The 20,903-nt window shown below is 42.8% G+C and overlaps 1 protein-coding gene across 2 annotated transcripts in view; it reads right to left on the bottom strand.

Moving 5' to 3' along the window:
• LOC141148280 (interferon-induced very large GTPase 1-like) overlaps positions 1–8,993 on the bottom strand; it is a 203,949-nt gene extending 194,956 nt beyond the window's left edge. For both annotated transcript variants that reach the window (XM_073635562.1, XM_073635559.1), the window contains exon 1: positions 8,772–8,993. The gene's annotated coding sequence lies outside the window, so the exon portion shown is untranslated. The remainder of the gene's footprint in view (positions 1–8,771) is intronic.
• Positions 8,994–20,903: the final 11,910 nt, after the last annotated feature.

The following is a 20,903-nucleotide window of genomic DNA, read 5'->3' on the forward strand; positions in this document are numbered from 1 at the left end:
TCCCAAAAAAGTGCACTTATAAGACCCCTGCGCAAATACGGTGCAAAAAAAAGTATTTCAATGACCGCCATTTTATTCTCTAGGGTGTTGGAAAAAAACAATATATAATGTTTGGGGGTTCTAAGTAATTTTCTAGCAAAAAAAACTGTTTTAAACATGTAAACATCTAAAATCCAAAACGAGGCTGGTCCTTAAGTGGATAAATAGGTAATTGCGCATATACATATCTAAATAGTATTCACCTTTTTCAATGTGTAAGGTGCACAAATTCTGCCTGTATCACTCGCAGTCTTATATCCACTTCAATCCATTGAAGGTGCGGACCGCTAGACATACAAGACATTATCCATCACACACATCTATTGCACACCGATCCGATGATTCAGATCGATACAAGTTGCTTATTAAGATGTGTAAGTGAGCACATTTTAATTCTTCAAAGGGAAAGGGATACACATGATACATGTGTCATTCATTGTTTACTCCTTGGTTACATCCTCTAATTAGAGTATAGGATGGAAGGATAAGATAACAGGCAGGAGTCTATTTAGATCCTTACACTCTGTCAAAGAAGGGGAAAAGGGTTTTACATTACGATACTTAGATATAACAGGCTGTGAGTTGTAATATAGCAGGGTATCTTATCTAGACAAAGAAGAAAGTGCAAAAATAGGCCACGTCCATAAATATATGAAGACAAAAAAAAAATAGGTAGTACTACGTATTACCAGGGGGGCGGACTTTTTAGATGCATTTATGTTATAATCTTCATTCTTACTTTTATGTATTTGTAACCTTCAATAAATTTATATTTTTTATACTGTTACTTCCTCTCCAGTGTTTCTCAGCCTAAAAAGTCCGCCCCCCCTGATAATACGTAGTACTACCTATTTTTTTTTGTCTCCTTATCTAGGTTTATTGCTAAATTGCTAGTCCTGAAAATAGCAAGATAAATATCCTGCCACAGATAAGAGCATGTTAATACAGAGTAGATTATAAGATGAAACAATCAGCGCCACAAGTAAAAAATATTGTGATGTTTAAATAAGATAACCTAATAATAAACGCGCACAGCTGCTAAACATTCCAAGTGGTGCACCACACTAATTTCAAAATGGATAGTAAATAAATAAATGTAGCACTATGTGTAAAATTATAAATATAAAGTGCCAATCTCTAAAATAAATAAATCCTACATATAAATGAATAGTCCATAAAATGAAAAAATTAAGAAATAAAACATGAAAAACTCTTCTTGTGATCAGTGTATCCACACAATTCCACCACAGTGATCGTTCGTCCTCAAAAGGAGTGCGCACCACCACCAGTAAAAATGCGCGCTCACCTCCCAGATGAGTCAAAACTCATATGCGGATCTCCCCACGAGCTCTTTGCTCTCACTTCCTCTTCCCAATCAATGGTGGGTAATCCAGATGGCTCTTTTCTTAATGGTAACTCAGCTCATTAATATCCAAAGAAGCGGATCATCTCCCAGCTTGGCTCAAGATTTCATGAGTTCAGGACATGTAAATAATAAGTATAGAGACCATAGTGTTCTCCGTATACAAATGTATTCAAAGCCCCCAAATAGACAAGTTGCACTTACAAAATAAAAACTTTAAAATAACATAAAAACCTCCAGAGTAGCACCACCATGTCCACATGCACAGTGCCTGGCTGTACGTGACTATCAGCTCCTCCCTTCTAGACGCGTATCAGCCAATCACAGGCCTTCCTCATACACCTACAGGTCAACATATACAATTGAATGTCAATATATTGCCAATATAGGTGTCAATTGTTTTTTCCCCCCTTCTTTTCCCCTCCACAGTAACATTTTGATTGTATGCACATGACATCCTAAGAATGTATGCATAGTTTAGAGAATGTCAATGTTTAGGCAGTCACTTATCCGCTATCCTTGTCGTGCATCCGTTTGGAGAGGGAACAAAAAGCATGTGTTTCCCCAATCTCCATTGTAAACAGGTGCCAATCCATTCGCAGATAGTGATGAGGGGTAGTACCCAAGATGATCTTACATCTATATCATTGCTCTATGAGTAATAGGGACAGATAGATAGTCATAATCAATCTAAACAACTAACCCTTGAAAGAAGAAATACGGATGGAACTGGTGTGGACAGAACACAGAAGTAAAAATGGCGCAAAAAGCAAAAGATACAAAAAGTGGCAAAAAAACATAATTGTGGCTAGTGAATTCCTAGAGAAAGTATTGCAAGGACATATCTATATTTAACCCCCTAGGGGTCATTGAATTCAATAAAAAAAATCCATTTAGCCTCCTTTTGCAACAAGATTTTATCCCAATCTCGTCTACTGTTTGATAGCTCAAGTATATAAATGATCATACATTTAAGGCCTGTTGGTTTGGCTCCATGAAGGTCTCTAAAATGAATTGCTACTGGAGATTTGTCGTCTTTAGTGGATATGCTGGAATTATGTTCACCCAGCCTTTTTCTGAACTCTCTTATTGTTTTCCCTACGTATATCTTCCCGCAGGGGCAAATAATTTGATAGATAACATACGTTGTGGAACAGTTCACAAATGGTTTTATCTTAAATTCTTGTTTTCCAGTAGAATCCCTAAATGTGTTAGTTTTCATAACAATGTCCACATGCATGCATGCCTTCCATTTGTGGGATAAACAATAGACTAGATTGACTTTTGATTGTTTTCTGAGTGTATTAACTATGAACCAACCCATCACCTATTGTAGGTGCTCTTTTAGCTATCAAATTAGGTTGAGGCCCTAGAATGTGTTTGAGCTTATTATCAAGCATAAGCAAATGCCAATGTTTGCGTAAGAAGTTTTTCAAGTGGTTCCAATGGGTGCCATATGTAGTCACCAATCCTATTCTCTCTTGAGGGGTTGTATTTGTTCCTTCCTCATCCTTTTCTAGTCCCAAAATAACTTCCCTCCGCTTCTTTTGCGCTTTTAGTTTAGCTTGTTTGATGATAGAATTAGGGTAGCCCCTTTTTCTAAATCTAGTGGTTAGATCCCTACTTTCCATTTGAAAGTCCCTGAAATTGGAGCAGTTCCTCAGGAAGCTCAGGAAGTTCAGCAGGAACTGACCCACTGGGATCCCCCTAATGAGGGGCCAGGGATGATGGCTGGTGGCGTGGAGGTGAGTGTTCCCAGCGGTGGGTTTTCTAAAGGTACTGGTCACAATTCTACCGTTCTTTTTACGAATCAGTAGATCTAGGAACTCAATTTGATCTTTGTCGACCTTATAAGTGACAAAGATGTTTCTGGTATTATTATTGAGTTCCTCGATAAATGATTCAAACTGTGACACAGTACCCCTCCACACCACCAGGACATCATCAATGAATCGTACCCAAAGGGCAACATGCCTCAGGAAGGCTGGGTGCTGATAAACCTCTTCTTCCTCCCACCAGCCTAAGTGTAAACATGCATAAGACGGAGCACAGGATACCCCCATTGCTACTCCCCGTTTTTGTCGGTAGAATTTACCATCAAAGATAAAGTAATTGTTATTAAGAACCAATTCCAATAGTTCTATTAGGAATTCATTATGCGGACCTGCCAATGGGTGTCTAGTATCCAGCCACTGGGATACTGCATGTATCCCCACTGAGTGGGGAATCGATGAGTACAGGGACTCCACATCTGTACCTGCCAGTATGCAGTCATCAGGAATCTCCATATTGTTTCATTTTCGCAGTATGTATGCAGAGTCCTGTACAAAAGACGGTAGTTCCCTTACTAAATGTTTAATTCTTTGGTCCATGTATTTACCTACTTTTTCAAGGGGTCCCCCCATCCCCGACACAATGGGTCTCCCAGGGTTTTTTTTTTTTTTAGATGTTTGTGAACTTTTGGTGTAACATAAAAAGTTGGTATGTTATAATGGGTAATTTTCAGGAATAAAAATTCCTTCTGATCAAGTAACCCAACTCCCTGGGCACTGGTCAGACGAAAATTGATTTCATCAACCAATATGGGGAAGGGATTATGTGGCCATCTCTCATAGCAGCTGGTGTCATTCAGCTGCCTATAGCCACTTGCCGACCGCCTCACACCGATGTACGTCCTAAGTTTGGCGGCGGATATCGTTGTTATGGCAGCAGCTAGCTGCCATAACCCCAGTATCCCCGTTTTCGTGCAGTGGTCAGCTACAAGATAAAAGTGGTCCCTGCGGTGGATTCGCTGTGAGATCACTTTTATCAGTGGCAGGAGAGGCCCCCCCTCCCGCCGCGATCCGGTGCCCTCCGCCTCTTACCGGAGCCGTCGGTAGCGGCGGAGGCGATTGCGTCTGTTGCCTAGCTGTGCATGGAGACAAGTGAGGTGAAGATGGAGCCCACCCGTCTCCATGACACTGCAGGGCGGAAGCGACGTCAAAACGTCACTTCCGCCCATACCTCTTAAAGGCACAATTTTTTCAATGTCATTTTTCAAATGACTTTTTTTTATTGCATTTTAGTGTAAATACGAGATCTGAGGTGTTTTTGACCCCAGATCTCATATCTAAAAGGACCTGTCATGCTTTTTTCTATTACAAGGGATGTTTACATTCCTTGTAATAGGAATAAAAGTGACACCATTTTTTTTTAAAACAGTGTAAAAATAAATAAAATCATGTAAAATAAATAAGAAAAATAAAAACAAAATTTTTTTAAAACGCCCCGTCCTGACGAGCTCGTGCACAGAAGCGAACGCATACGTGAGTAGCGCCCACATATGAAAACGGTGGTCAAACCACACATGTGAGGTATCACCGCGATCGTTAAAGCGAGAGCAATAATTCTAGACCTAGACCTCCTCTGTAACGTAAAAAATGCAAACTGTAGAATTTTTTAAACGTCGCCTATGGAGATTTTTGAGGGTAAAGGTTCGACGCCATTCTACGAGCGGACGCAATTTTGAAGCGTGACATGTTGGGTATCAATTTACTCGGCGTAACATTATCTTTCACAATATAAAAAAAATTGGGCTAACTTTACTGTTGTCTTATTTTTTTATTCAAAAAAGTGAATTTTTTCCAAAAAAAGCACGCTTGTAAGACCGCTGCGCAAATACGCTGTGAAAAAAAGTATTGCAATGACTGTCATTGTTTTCTCTAGGGTGTTAGAAAAAAAAAACAATATATAATGTTTTGGGGTTATGAGTAATTTTCTAGCAAAAAAACCTGTTTTAAACATGTAAACACCTAAATTCCAAAACGGGGCTGGTCCTTAAGTGGATAGACTTCCTCCAAATAGTCACTTTCAGGCCATAAGACTACATTTCCACGCTTATCACTAGGTTTTATAATACAGTTAGGTAAAGTTTTTAACTCTTGAAGAGCCTTCCTTTCATTAGGTGAAAGATTGTCAGTAATTGGTTCTATCTTCTCCCATTTGATGGTTCGTATATCATCTGTAGTTGCCTCCATGAACATCTGTAGGTATTTGTTATTAGTAAAACTAGGGAACATCTGTGACTTGTTGGCTAAGCCTGATGTTGGCGGAGGGTCCAGCATCTCAGAGTCTATCCACATATTCCCCTCAAAATAATCTACTAGTTGGGATTCCCCAATTTCCAGAATAGTCTTTCCTTGATTTTCTTTTTTTGTTGTTTGTTTTTCCTTTCCAAAGAACATGAGCTTAAAGTTGACCCGTCTGAGAAATAAGCATATATCTTTGTATATTTCAAACGAATTTCCTTTATTACATGGGGAAAAACCCAGTCCTTTGCTCAACACAGACAGAAGGTCAGAATCATGCCGCGTACACACGAGCGGACTTTACGGCAGACTTTGCCCGGCGGACTGGATTTCGTCAGACAATTCGATCGTGTGTGGGCTCCAGCGGACTTTGTTTTCTCAAAAGTTGGACGGACTTAGATTTGAAACATGTTTTAAATCAATCCATCGAAATCGAGTCCGGTCGAAAAGTCCGCTCCTCTGTATGCTAGTTCGATGGACAAAAAGCCACGTTAGGGCAGCTATTGGCTACTGGCTATGAACTTCCTTGTTTTAGTCCGGTCGTACGTCATCACGTACGAATTCAACTGACTTTGGTGGATTGTGTGTAGGCAAGTCTGGTCATTCCGAAAGTCCGTCCTAAAGTCCGTCGAAGTCCGCTGGGCAAAGTCTGCCATAAAGTCCGCTCGTGTGTATGCGTCATCAAGCACATGTTCTGTGAGGTTGATGACATTTAGATTTGACTTCTCCGGAATCTTGTTCTGCTCTCCTGGGCAATATGTGTTCCCCATTTTGGATGATTTCTGGCTGTGTATTGATGATGGTTCTATTTCTTTTTCTCCTACGTCTTTTCCTTCTATGTTTGTCCCCCTGGGCATACTTTCCTTTGTTTTTAAAGTTTTCTCTAAAAAAAGTGACCGTTTTACCCCCCTCTTGGCTATTGTTCCTACAATTTTGTTTGCGTGATTTGTTGCGGGATCTGCTTCTTCCTCTCTTTCTTTCTAAGTCTAATATATTTCCTGTTTCAAAATCAACAGTGTCTCTTTTTTCTGTTTTCCTATTTTTTGTTCTTTTTTAAATTCCTCAAATTCCTTTTTTAATTTCTCAAATTCTTCTATATCCTGGTATTCATCCAAATGCTTGATACTATCCTGTAACTGAGTTTCAAGTTCTTGTAACTGTATTTTCTCTTCCTGAATAATCAATTCTATCATATGCAATCCGTGTTTGGCAGATTCATCAATCCATATTTTTAGGAATCGATCATTGTGCAGATGTTCAGCAGGCATGATACGTTCCCTTAATCCACGTGGTATCATTTGTGCTTCTAGGCATGCTTCCAGTGCTGTAATATTCTATTTTCTCTTTAAATGTTTGATAGTCAAATTACTATGTTTCCTGAATATATGTCTAAGTTAATTTTGGCGTTTAGGAATATTTTGTTCATCCTTACTAAATACTGCTCTAATTTCTTGTTCCGTTTCAGTATCAATTCGGAAAGCCATATTGGAGAGTACGTCTCTACTCACACAAACAAAAAATATATAAAACCTAATCACAATCCAACTGGTACAGAGCGGCACACCAAATGCAAAGAATCTATATTGGGGAAGGGAATACATATAAAGCCTTCTTCACATATTAGGGAAGAGGCAAAAGGATCCCACCAAACTGCAGGCTTCACTCAGAGTATTAATTATGTTCCATCATGTAGGGAAGAATGCTTGTCATGTCCCAATTATAGTAAATGACAGCCAAAAGGATAATGGAAGGGAAGGGGAAAGTTGAAAAAATACACTCTAATAGTATATCGTGTGTATATATATATATATATATATATATATATATAGTGTAAATTCTATAATCCAGGCGAATTCCGGTAAAGAAAAAGACAGGACTCAACCAAAAAAAATGGTTAAAAAAACAAAAATTGCAATGCCGATCAAAAAAAGTAGAGAATGGGATTCCCGTCTGAGTACACAATAGGTAGCACTCACCGCATGTATGTCGGCGGGTGTAATCAAAATACTGTACTGAAAAAAAAAAAAGAAAAATAATAATATAAAATAATAAATAAAATAATAATAATAATAAACTAAATGACCAAAAACACACCCTGAAGAGTAATGCCCTGCTCACACGGTCGGACATTGATCGGACATTCCGACAACAAAATCCTAGGATTTTTTCCGACGGATGTTGGCTCTGACTTGTCTTGCATACACACGGTCACACAAAGTTGTCTGAAAATCCGATCGTTCTAAACGAGGTGACGTAAAACACGTACATCGGGACTATAAACGCGGCAGTGGCCAATAGCTTTCGTCTCTTAATTTATTCTCAGCATGCGTGGCACTTTGTGCGTCGGATTTGTGTACACACGATCGGAAATTCCGACAACGGATTTTGTTGTCGGAAAATTTTATAGCCTGCTCTCAAACTTTGTGTGTCGGAAATTCCGATAGAAAATGTGTGATGGAGCCCATTTCCGACAACAAGGTCCTATCACACATTTTCCGTCAGAAAATCCGACCATGTGTACGGGGCATAAGAGTAAATGTATTGGCTATAGAAAGCAAAGTACAAAAGTATAGACAACCACCCCTAAAAGATAGATATGGTAGGAGTACCCACATCCATGGGACCCTCACCAAGCTATCTATACCCTCCCTGTAAACAGTGTATATATACCTACATGGATAAATGAGAGAGCCTGCAATGGGGGGAGCCCTCCCTTCCCCAATATACAGCACTCCCCTATAGCACCTGTAATCCCCCCATACCTGAGAATACAGGCTGAACCGTGAAATTCCTGATGGGACAGCTTGATAATGCTAATGCAAAAATAGTTCACACTGTTCCCATGTTTGAATAACCCAGTAGAAAGCCATGATACCTGCAGTCCGTCAGTCAGAAAATGAAAAAATGGAACCAATAGAGGCAAAAACAATATAAGGAGAGAGCTCCCTATCAAAGCCCCCCTTACTTTGGTGTCCCCCTTACATCAGGGTCCCCCATCAGAGCCCCCTTATATCAGAGTCCCTATCAAAGCCCCCCTTACTTTGGTGTCCCGATTTACATCAGGGTCCCCATCAGAGCCCCCTTATATCAGTGACTCCATTAATGTTTCCCTTACATCAAAGCCCCTTATGTTGAAGCCCCCCTTACATCAATGCTCCCCCCTTATATTAGTCTCTCTATCAGAGTCCCTTCTTATATCAGAGGGCTGAATAAAATCTTGTAGCGGGCCGGATCTGTCCGGTGGGTGGTAGTTTGGGGACCCCCGGGTGATGTGATGGTGTATGGGTGTCACATTCTCTTACCTGAACACAGGTGTCCCCTCCAGTATGACGCGTCTGTCACTGTCACCGGTCTCCGGACTGTCACCTCTCTTCTATCTCATCTGATGACTATTATTTGTATCCAGTGATTAGTGACTCTAGGCTTTGCTCGGTGATCTGTGTCCCCAGGGGGGCGAGCGGGTGGACGGGGGACACTCCTTGCCGTGTCACTACAAGGAAATAACAACCGATCTTCAGACTCCCATTTCTCTTTCTCTTTTACTTTGTCCTCCCCCCCTCCCCCCCTTCCTCCATTCTCATCACACAGCAGGAAGGGAAGTCATCTGTATAATATTCTCATCGGAGGAGATTTACTGAAACTGGAGAGTGTAAAATCTGGTGCAGCTGTGCATGGGAGCCAATCAGCTTCTAACTTCAGCTTGTTCTATTAATCTTTGACAATCAGTTCACACCAAGTGTGACTTGTCCTGCGACTTGACAGTTCAAAGTCGCATTGACAAGTCGCACCCCATTTGTGGCAATGGAACTGTTCACATTGCTGCGACTTTGGAAAAAGGTTCCTGCACTATTTCTGTGCGATTTCAGTGCGACTTGCATTGACATCTGTTGAAGGAAGTGGCACAGATATCAGCAAGCTGCACATGAAATCGCTCTGTGCGCTGAAGTAGTGCGACTTTAAAACCGCACCGGTGTGATCCGGGGCTAAAAAACTGGAAGCTGATTGGGTTCTATGCAGAGCTGCACCAGATTTTACACTCCCCAGTTTTAGTAAATCAGCCCCATTGAATCCATTCTATAAAATCCCAGGTGTGTACAATAAACACGTATAGACTGGATAATAAGGACAGGATAACATTGAGGTGATGGTGAGAAGGGACTAAAGGAACCAAAAATCCCCTCAACCCAATCAGAGTGCAGCACAGTAAAGTCTTATTCTCTAGCAGAGTTCATTTTGTTTTGCAATTCTGGATATCCTCTTATTTTTCTTTATGTTTCTTTTCTTATTTTCTGTTGTATATCAGCAGCCAATCACCTCCAGTATTATTCTATACATGTTTTCTTTTTTGTATCTTTTTCTTGTAATAATAACTAAATGTATCAAAAAAACAAACAGTGCTTATTGACAACACAAATGTGTGAATGGGGCTCCCTGTTACCATCCCCTCTACAGACAGGAATACAATCATTAATTGTTATAAACAATATTCTAAAAGCTGTATTAAGCCCAAAAGCTAACATTTATTACAGCATATTGCAGTTTACCAATCATTAGGTGTGGTGGCCGCATTCGTTTTCTTTTTTTAGGCTTTTTTTCCCTTATGTTTTCACCTGGTGATCTGGCCAGTAACACACCACCTGCATTAGAGCTTCCCCACTCTGGATGAAGGAGCACAGGAGGCACATTTGGACAGCAGCATTGTCAGTCTGGGGGGGGGGGGGAGTGCTAGATGGACTAGCAGATTTTTATTGTAGAATAACTAGAAACACACAATCACATTGAAGCCAAACTCCAGATCACACTTTATAAGCAGTTACCGTAACAGTTTTTTCTTCCTTTTTGGGATAAAGGTTTTAAATGAAAGCTGATGATTGTAAGCCCACCCTGTCAGTGTCCTCCCTCTAACTTCTACCTCTGCAGGGCAGCTTGTTTGGTTAAAAAACAACAGACTTACTGGCTGGATCACCAGATGAATATTAAAGTGGTTGCAAAGTCTCCAGGTTTTTCACCTTAATACATTCTATGCTTTAAAGTGAAAAACCTTCTGTGCTGCAGCTACTCCCCCAGAGCCCCCCCTTTTTCTTACCTGAGCCAATCCATTTCAGCGTCATGTACGAGCCCACCCGCTCCAGCTGCTGTCTCTGTCCGCATTGGATAGATTGATAGCAGCGGGAGCTATTTGCTCCTGCTACTGTCAATCAAATACAGTGACAGGGGAGCAGGGGGGCGGGGCCGAGTCCTACTGTCTGTGTCAATGGACGCAGCAGGGGGACTCAGGAGAGCGCCTGTATGGGTGCCCCCATGGAAAGTGCCTCTCTGTGGGGGCACCCAATGAAGAGGAGAAACCTGGAGCTTCACCAGGGAACCCCAGAAGAGGAGGATCGGGGCTGCTCTGTGCAAAACCCTTACACAGAGCAGGTAAGTATAACATGTTTGATATTAAAAGAAAAAAAAAAAACTTTACAATCACTTTATGGAAAAAAGTCTAAAAAAGAAAACAAACGCAGCCATCACTTCTAAGGCTTCATGTACACTTGGCTGTAATTTACCGTGGCCACAGGAAAATTCAAAACGCGTCAAAATCATCCCATGGCCGGCGGTCAAAACATTCCTATCCTGAATGCGAGCCCACCCTGTTGTCTGATATTGATATTCGCTAATGTCTTCCTGCTTCTCCTCCCGGCCAATCAGGAAGCGAGTCCTGAAACCCCATTGGCTGGGAGTCTGAAGACCCAAGTGGCCAGGAGGAGAAGTGACACCTGGGACACATAAGAGACGGAGGAGGAAGCCACCGCCGCAGACGCGACCTGCATGGGGTAAGTGACATGATGAGGGGACTTCTGATGAGAAGGGGGGCTGTGACATGATGAGGGGACCTCTGATATGAAGGGGGACTGTAATATGATGGGGGGACTGTAATATGATGAGGGGACCTCTGATATGAAGGGGGACTGTAATATGATGAGGGGACCTCTGATATGAAGGGGGACTGTAATATGATGGGGGAACTGTAAGATGATGAGGGGACCTCTGATATGAAGGGGGACTGTGACATGATGAGGGGACCTCTGATATAAAGGGGGACTGTGACATGATGAGGGGACCTCTGATATGAAGGGGGACTGTAATATGATGAGGGGACCTCTGATATGAAGGGGGACTGTAATATGATGGGGGGACTGTGACATGATGAGGGGACCTCTGATATAAAGGGGGACTGTGACATGATGAGGGGACCTCTGATATAAAGGGGGACTGTGACATGATGAGGGGACCTCTGATGTGAAGGGGGACTGTGACATTATGAGGGGACCTCTGATATGAAGGGGGGCTGTGACATGATGAGGGGACCTCTGATGTGAAGGGGGACTGTGACATGATGAGGGGACCTCTGATGTGAAGGGGGACTGTGACATTATGAGGGGACCTCTGATATGAAGGGGGACTGTGACATGATGAGGGGACCTCTGATGTGAAGGGGGACTGTGACATGATGAGGGGACCTCTGATATAAAGGGGGACTGTGACATGATGAGGGGACCTCTGATGTGAAGGGGGACTGTGACATGATGAGGGGACCTCTGATATAAAGGGGGACTGTGACATGATGAGGGGACCTCTGATATAAAGGGGGACTGTGACATGATGAGGGGACCTCTGATATAAAGGGGGACTGTGACATGATGAGGGGACCTCTGATGTGAAGGGGGACTGTGACATTATGAGGGGACCTCTGATATGAAGGGGGGCTGTGACATGATGAGGGGACCTCTGATGTGAAGGGGGACTGTGACATGATGAGGAGGCCTCTGATCTCAAGGTGGACTGTGACATGAGGGGACCTCTGATATCACCTCTAAATAGGCTATCCCCACTTCAGTCCATCATGAACGCTGCTGCCAGGCTCATCCACCTCACAAACCGCTCAGCATCTGCTATACCCCTCTACCAATCCCTCCATTGGCTGCCACTCAATCACCGAATTAAATTCAAGATACTAACTATAACTTACAAAGCCATCCACAACCTGGCCCCCAGCTACATCTCTAACCTAGTCACAAAATACCAACCTAATCGTTCTCTTCGCTCCTCCCAAGACCTCCTGCTCTCAAACTCCCTTGTCACCTCATCCCATGCTCGCCTTCAGGACTTCTCCAGAGCCTCCCCCATCCTCTGGAATGCTCTACCTCAATCCGTCCAATTTTCTCCTACTTTATCCACTTTCAGACGATCCCTTAAAACTCATCTCTTCAGAGAAGCCTATCTGGCCCCCACCTAACATCTGTACATTTATCTTCTCCATCAGCAAATCCCCCACAGTTATTACCTCTTGTATCTTTTGACCTTCCCTCTTAGATTGTAAGCTCTAAGGAGCAGGGCCCTCTGATTCCTACTGTATCAAAGTGTATTGTATTTGTACTGTCTACCCTCAAGTTGTAAAGCGCTACGTAAACTGTTGCCGCTATATAAATCCTGTATAATAATAATAATAATAATAATATCAAGGTGGACTGTGACATGATGAGGGGACCCGACCTCTGAAATGAAGGGGGACTGTGACATGATGAGGGGACCTCTGATATGAAGGTGGACTGTGATATGATGAGGAGGCCTCTGATATGAAGGGGGACTGTGACATGATAAGAGGACCTCTGATGTGAAGGGGGACTGTGACATGATGAGGGGACCTCTGATATGAAGGGGGACTGTGACATGATGAGGGGACCTCTGATATGAAGGGGGACTGTGATATGATGAGGAGGCCTCTGATATGAAGGGGGACTGTGACATGATGAGGGGACCTCTGATGTGAAGGGGGACCTCTGATATAAAGGGGGACTGTGACATGATGAGGGGACCTCTGATATGAAGGAGGACTGTGACATGATGAGGGGACCTCTGATGTGAAGGGGGACTGTGACATGATGAGGAGGTCTCTGATATGAAGGGGGACTGTGACATGATGAGGGGACCTCTGATATGAAGGGGGACTGTGACATGATGAGGGGACCTCTGATGTGAAAGGGGACTGTGATATGATGAGGGGACCTCTGATGTGAAGGGGGACTGTAAAATGATGAGAGGACCTCTAAAGTGAAGGGGGACTGTGACATGACGAGGGGACCTCTGATGTGAAGGGGGACTGTGACATGATGAGAGGACCTCTAAAGTGAAGGGGGACTGTGACATGATGAGAGGACCTCTGATGTGAAGGGGGACTGTGACATGATGAGAGGACCTCTGATGTGAAAGGGGACTGTGATATGATGAGGGGACCTCTGATGTGAAGGGGGACTGTGACATGATGAGAGGACCTCTGATGTGAAAGGGGACTGTGATATGATGAGGGGACCTCTGATGTGAAGGGGGACTGTGACATGATGAGGGGACCTCTGATGTGAAGGGGGACTGTGACATGATGAGGGGACCTCTGATGTGAAGGGGGACTGTGACATGATGAGGGGACCTCTGATATAAAGGGGGACTGTGACATGATGAGGGGACCTCTGATATGTAGGGGGTCTTTGACTTGATGAGGGGACCTCTGATGTGAAAGGGGGACTGTGACATGATGAGGGGACCTCTGATATAAAGGGGGACTGTGACTTGATGAGGGGACCTCTGATATGAAGGAGGACTGTGACATGATGGGGGGACCTCTGATATAAAGGGGTACTGTGACATGATGAGGGGACCTCTGATATGAAGGGGGTCTTTGACATGATGAGGGGACCTCTGATGTGAAGGGGGACCTCTGATATAAAGGGGGACTGTGACTTGATGAGGGGACCTCTGATATGAAGGGGGCTGTGACATGATGAGGTGACCTCTGATATGAAGGGGACTGTGACATGATGAGGGGACCTCTGATGTGAAGGGGGACTGTGATATAATGAGGGGACCTCTGATGTGTGGGAGGGCTTCTGACATGAAGCAAATTTCACCAAGGTGGTTCCGTGCATTATCCCAGGCTCAGGTCTCTCATTAAGTATAATTTACATTTTTTACATTTTATAGCGGGTACCGCCACCTGAAAAAGAGCCTTTAAAGTGACCCTGCAACTTTTCTCTGGACTATTGTGTTGCTTTAAGTGAATCAACCCAAGTGTGTCTTAGAGCCGTCACTATTCTCATCCAACTTTTTTTAAATTTATTTTAAATTTTTTTTTATCCATATTGGGATTTTACATAATACAGGAATTATCTTCCCCGGTGACGTCACTCCACAAGCGCTGCGCTCCAGCGCCATCTCTGCTTCTCGGCTTCTCCCTGAAGACTTCCACCCGGCCTTCTCCAATCCGCTGACATCCCGGCTTCTTTTACATGATGAGCCTGTTTTTATTCTACTATATGTGAGTTGCCCCTTGTCTTCTCATTTATGATTAAACCTTTTATGTTGTCTGCACCTTTCTTTTGCAGGAAATATCGGGGCCTACCGGCTCCCACAAAACAACAATCAACATGGAGCATGGTTCACATACAGAAATAAAGTCAACAGTAAAAACACTGCAGAGAGACCAGCAAATACCACAAAGTAATCTCTTTCTGATTAGTAGTATACAATAGTAGTTAGAATATGTAGAGTGAAGTGGTACTCTGCTGCCCTCTTGTGGCAAGTCAACTAATTCTTGTTTATATAACCATTTGAAGACCAGGCCTTTTCTGGCACTTTTTGCTTACATGTAACAATCAGTATTTTTTTTGCTAGAAAATATCTTAGAACCCCCAAATATTATATATTTTTTAAAGCAGAGGCCCTAGAAAATAAATTGATGGGTATTGGGATTTTTTAACGTCAAAAAGTATTTGTGCAGCAGTTTTTGAAACGCAATTATTTAGGAAAAAATACATTAATTTTAAAAAAACGAAAAATGAAAAAATTTTAATGCAAAAAATACAATACATAACCCATTTTTTTTGTAAAATTAAAAAGATGATGTTACGTTAAGTAAATAAATACCAAACATGTCACGCTTTAATTGCACGCGCCCGTGCAACTGCGTCAAACAATGTAAATTTTACTATCCATAGGTGACGCTTTAAAAGTCTTTACAGGTTACCACTTTAGATTTACACAGAAGGTCCAGCGTTAGTGCAGAGATACCTTACATGTGTGAAACAATCGCTACTTGCACGCGGGTCCAGTGCTTGTGTCCGGGTTTACGCTTAAGAGCGGGGGAATGGGGGCACTTTTATTTAATTTTTTTTTAAACGTATTTATTTATTTTATTTTTAACCACTTCCGGACCGCCACACGACGATATACATATCGGCACTTTGAAGAGGGATATCTCTGTTATGGCAGCAGCTACCTACCATAACCCCGGTATCCTCGTCTTCAGCCAGCGGTCCGGTTTCCGATAATGATGGTCTCTGTGGCAGTTTCGCCCGTGCCCTCCACCACTTTCCGGAGCCGCCGGCAGCGGCGGAGGTGATCGGGTCCTTCCTGTGGCTGGGTATGGAGACAGGTGAAGGGAAGATGAACCCCACCCATCTCCATATCACTACAGGGCGAATGCGACGTCAAAACGTCACTTCCGCCCATAGCTCTTAAAGTGACATTTATTTTTAATTTTTTTTCAAAAAAAATTTCTTGTAATAGGAATAAAAGTGACAACATTTTTTTTTTTTAAAGAAATAAAAAAAAAAATGAAACGCGTCCCGTCCCGACGAGTTCGCATGCAGAAGCGATTGCTTACGTGAGCAGCGCCCGCATATGAAAACGCTGTTCAAACCACACACCTGGGGTATCACCGCAATCGCTAGAGCGAGAGCAATAATTCTAGCCCTAGACCTCCTCTGTAACTCAAAACATGCAACCTGTAGAATTTTTTTCATGTGATTTTTAAGGGTAAAAGTTTGTCGCCGTTCCATGAGCGGGTGCAATTTTGAAGCGTGACATGTTGGGTATCAATTTATTCGGCGTAACATTATCTTTCACAATATAAAAAAAAAATTGGGCTAAATTTACTGTTGTCTTATTTTTTTAATTAAAAAAAGTGTATTTTTTCGAAAAAAAAGTGCGCTTGTAAGACCGCTGCACAAATACTTGACAGAAAGTATTGTAACGACTGCCATTTTATTCTCTAGGGTATTAGAAAAAAAATGTATAATGTTTGGGGATTCTAAGTAATTTTCTAGAAAAAAAAATTGTTTTTAACTTGTAAACACCAAATTTCAGAAAGAGGCTCGGTCCTTAAGTGGTTAAACTGTTGCTTTAATTTGTATCACTTTTTTTATTGCTGTTAAAAGGAAAGTAAACATCCCTTGTGACAGCAATAGCATACATAGTTACATAGTTACATAGTTAGTAAGGTTGAATAAAGACACCAGTCCATCAAGTTCAACCTGAGCGAGTGTGGGTGTGTGTCTACAATTATCCCTATTTTTTTCTTTTCTGTTACCTCCCAACTGTCCCTGATTTCATAGGACTGTCCCTGATTTGGAGCAATGTCCCTCTGTCCCTCTTTCCCCCTCATTTGTCCCTCATCTTGGTCTGATCTATATAGTTGTATATAAAATACACTATTTATCTTTCAAAAAGTGTTTCCCAGTGCAAAACTTTTCATCCGATTTCTAAATTGCTGCATTTGTAAATCTCAAAAGCCAATATAAAGGAATAGTAGTGGTAAAAAAAAGCACTTAGGAGTTTAGCTAATCTTTTTTTTTTTTGTACAATTCTCCTTTAAAGGAGTGTGGCAGGGGGTGTGTCTTATACCTACGTACTTTTGCTAATTGGTGTCCCCCGTTCCTATCTCACAAAGTTGGGAGGTATGTCAATAGGCATGTGACAAGTACTCTTTATGGAGAGGTCTGGGGTCTGTAAGACCTCACATTCCTCCTCTGCACTTCAAAGAAATTGATCACAGCAAGATCAGTGTGATCAAATGCTTTTGATTTTTAAAAATGGCTCAGTTTATATCCGGGTAACCCAGAAGTGATGTGACGTCATTGCTTCCAGGGTTACTATATCATAGAGCCCAACAAAAACAATCTGGTTTTTCCTGGGCTCTATGATCAGCAGGTGGAAGCGCGAGAAATCCCGATACAGCTATGGAAGGCGGCGTGTGGAGGGACGCCCCCTTCCACTGCTTATAGAAGCAATCCAGTGGCTAGTTAGCCGCTAGGATTGTTTTTTCAAGAGAGCCGACCAATGGCTTCAATAAAACAGTATCAGGGTGGTGCCTGCAGCTGCAAGCATCACCCTATTATAACTACTCAAACTCCAGCAAGGTACTGGTATGTTGCTGGAGCTGAAGTGTTCTCTGGACTATTGTGTTGCTTTAAGTAAATCAAGCCCAGTGTGCCATAGAGCCATCGCTATTCTCATCCGCGTTTATTTTTCAGGTACAAAGCAACCTATTTCTGAGAGATCAGTAGTAGTATATGTACAGTGAAATGGTATTCTGCTTCTCTCTTGTGGCAAGTCAACTAATTCCTGTATATATATATATATAGATATATATAGATATGTAGATATATATCTATATATATCTATTTATATATATATATATTTGTGTATACAGTACTATGCAAGCACTTAGTGTGTAAGTTTTAGGCAGGTGTGGAAAAATGCTGTAAAGGAAGAATGCTCTCATAAATAGAAGTGTTAATATTTTATTTCTATCAATTAATTCAATGGAAAGTAAATGAAGAGAGAAGAAATCCAAATCAAATCAATATTTGGTGTGACCACCCTTTTCCCTCAAACCACCAACTATTCTTCTAGGTAGACTTGCAAACAGTTTTTGAAGGAACTCGCCAGGTAGGTTGTTCCAAATAGGGATGAGCCGAACACCCCCAGGTTCGGTTCGCAGCAGAACATGCGAACGGACCGAAAGTTTGCGCGAACATCCGAACACCGTTAAAGTATATGGGACTCGAACGTGAGAAATCAAAAGTGCAAATTTTAAAGGCTAATATACAAGTTATTGTCCTAAAAAGGGTTTGGGGACCTGGGTCCTGCCCCAGGGGACATGTATCAATGCAAAAGAAAGTTTTAAAAACGGCCATTTTTTCGGGAGCAGTGATTTTAATGATGCTTAAAGTGAAAAAAAAAAGTGTAGCTCCAGCAAAAAAATCTATTTTTAAGCTTTTTGGATAACATAGGGAAGGGTTATCATCACCCCTGTAACATTTGTTTTGCTGTCTGTGCCCCTGTTCAGATTTCACCTCACTTTCTGTCCCAATGACAATTGGATTTTGATAATTTGGGTTTTTTAGGGAAACAAGAATTGAGGATAAAGCATCAGTGGAGACACCTTTTTCCCATATTAACTCTTACAGGAGAGAGATTCACTTCCTAGGGGTAGATTTCCTCTCACTTCCTGTTGTCTCCCTCCGTTTGTAAGTAGGAGGTCAGTTATAAGCCGGTTGTTTGAAAGTAGGGGACCACCTATATATACTATACGGCCTGCCCTATATACTCTGCAGAAATTTGGGCCTTAGGTGTTGATGGTACTAAAACACCCTCACAGTTACTCTTGGTGGGTGCTGGAATGGGTCCTGCTGTGAAATATTATATGAAGAATTGTAATTACATGCCCCTGTTGACCAAGGTCAGAAAAATTGGGCCTTTGGTAGTGGTGTGGTGGTGTTGCCACAACACTGTAAGCCCTCACAGTTACTCTTGGTGGGCGCAGGAACGGGCCCTGCTGTGAAATATTAGATCAAAAATTGTAATTACACGCCCCTGTTAAACAGAGGCAGAAAAACTGGGTCTTAGGCAGTGGTGGTGGTGCCACAACACTGTAACCCCTCACAGATTCTGTTGTTGAGCGCAGGAACGAGCCCTGCTGTGAAATATTGGATTTAAAAATTGTAATTACGCGCCCCTGTTAAACAGGGGCAGAAAAATTGGGCCTAAGGTGGCGGTGGTGGTGGTGACACAACACTGTAAAGCCTCACAGATTCTCTTGTTGAGCACAGGAACGGGCCCTGCTGCTAAATATTACAACAAAAATTGTAATTACACGCCCCTGTTAAACAGGGGCAGAAAAATTGGGCTTTAGGCACTGGTGCTGGTGTCACAACACTGCAAACCCTCACAGATACTCTAGTTGAGCGCAGGAACGAGCCCTGCTACAAAATATTACAGCAAAAATTGTAATTACATGCCCCTGTTAAACAGGGGCAGAAAATTGAGCTTTAGGCACTGGTGCTGGTGCCCAGAACCAAAAATGTTCTTAAAAGCTATCAACGTGAACATTGAGGAGGAATAGGATAGTTACTCAGCATAACAGAATAGTCACTCAGCATCAGCATAGGCAGTCTTCAAGGGATCTCACATTCATGAAAAAATTAATCGGTACATCAGTATCAGGTGCTTGGTAGCTGGTGATCCAAGACTGATTCATTTTTATGAAGGTGAGCTGATCAACAGAGTGTGTGGACAGGTGCACTCTGTAATCAATTACAAAGCCTCCAGCAGCGCTAAATGTGCGTTTAGATAGAACGCTGGATGCAGGACAGGCCAGTAGCTCAATTGCATATTGAGCATGCTCTGGCCAGTGATCCATCCTCAAGACCCAGTAACCCAGTGGATGCTCTGTTGGAAAGGTTTCCAAGTCTGATCTTGCCCCTAGATATTCCTGCACCATGTAATGCAGACGCTGGCAATGGTTGCTGGAAACGATCAGACCTTAGCGCTGAGGACTGAAGAATTGTCTGAAAGCATTGGTCAGACGGTCACCTTCTCCACCGCTCCTTCTGTGACTGACCGAAGCCTCAGCAACATGTTGTCCAGGAGGACCAGGAAACCATAACCTCCCAGGCTCCGGAAACGCATTGCACAAACCTTTCTGCAAGGCCTCCCAAAGATGTTTCATCCTCTGCTCCCTCTGCAAAGGTTGGATAAGTTCCGCAACCTTACCCTTGTAACGTGGATCAAGAAGGGTTGCCAGCCAGTACTGATCCCTCCCTTGATACCACAAATCTGAGGGTCCTTTCGCAGGCTTTGCAGGATCAGGGAGGCCATGCAGCGTAGGTTTGCTGAGGCATTTGGTCCGGAGCCTTCTGGATCACTAAGAACGACATGATCCGCAGCCACCTCCTCCCAGCCACGTACAAGTCCATGGGTTTCTGGGGACTGAAAACGATTGTGTCATGAAGATCCTGCCAGTAATCGGCGATCCAGACACACGGGGACACGGCCACCGGTTCCACTGCGCATGCGCGCGCGTTCACGGGTGCTGTCACGCACGGGCACGCGCGCGTGCACTCCCGCTAGTGCTAGGCAGGCTATTTAAACCGGCCTGTCACACTCAATCCCCGCTGTCTGCTCTACAGCGTTCCGTGTGCCTTACCTGATCTGACCTGTGTACTCTGCTATCTGACCCGGCTTCCTGTTTGACCATCCTGCTATCCGCCTGCACCAGACCCTCTTGGCTTGCCTGACCATTCCTCTGTGTTACCCCTGGTATCTCTGCTGCTCGA

The sequence above is a fragment of the Aquarana catesbeiana genome, linkage group LG06 (assembly GCF_042186555.1).
Source record: "Aquarana catesbeiana isolate 2022-GZ linkage group LG06, ASM4218655v1, whole genome shotgun sequence".
NCBI lineage: Eukaryota > Metazoa > Chordata > Amphibia > Anura > Ranidae > Aquarana > Aquarana catesbeiana.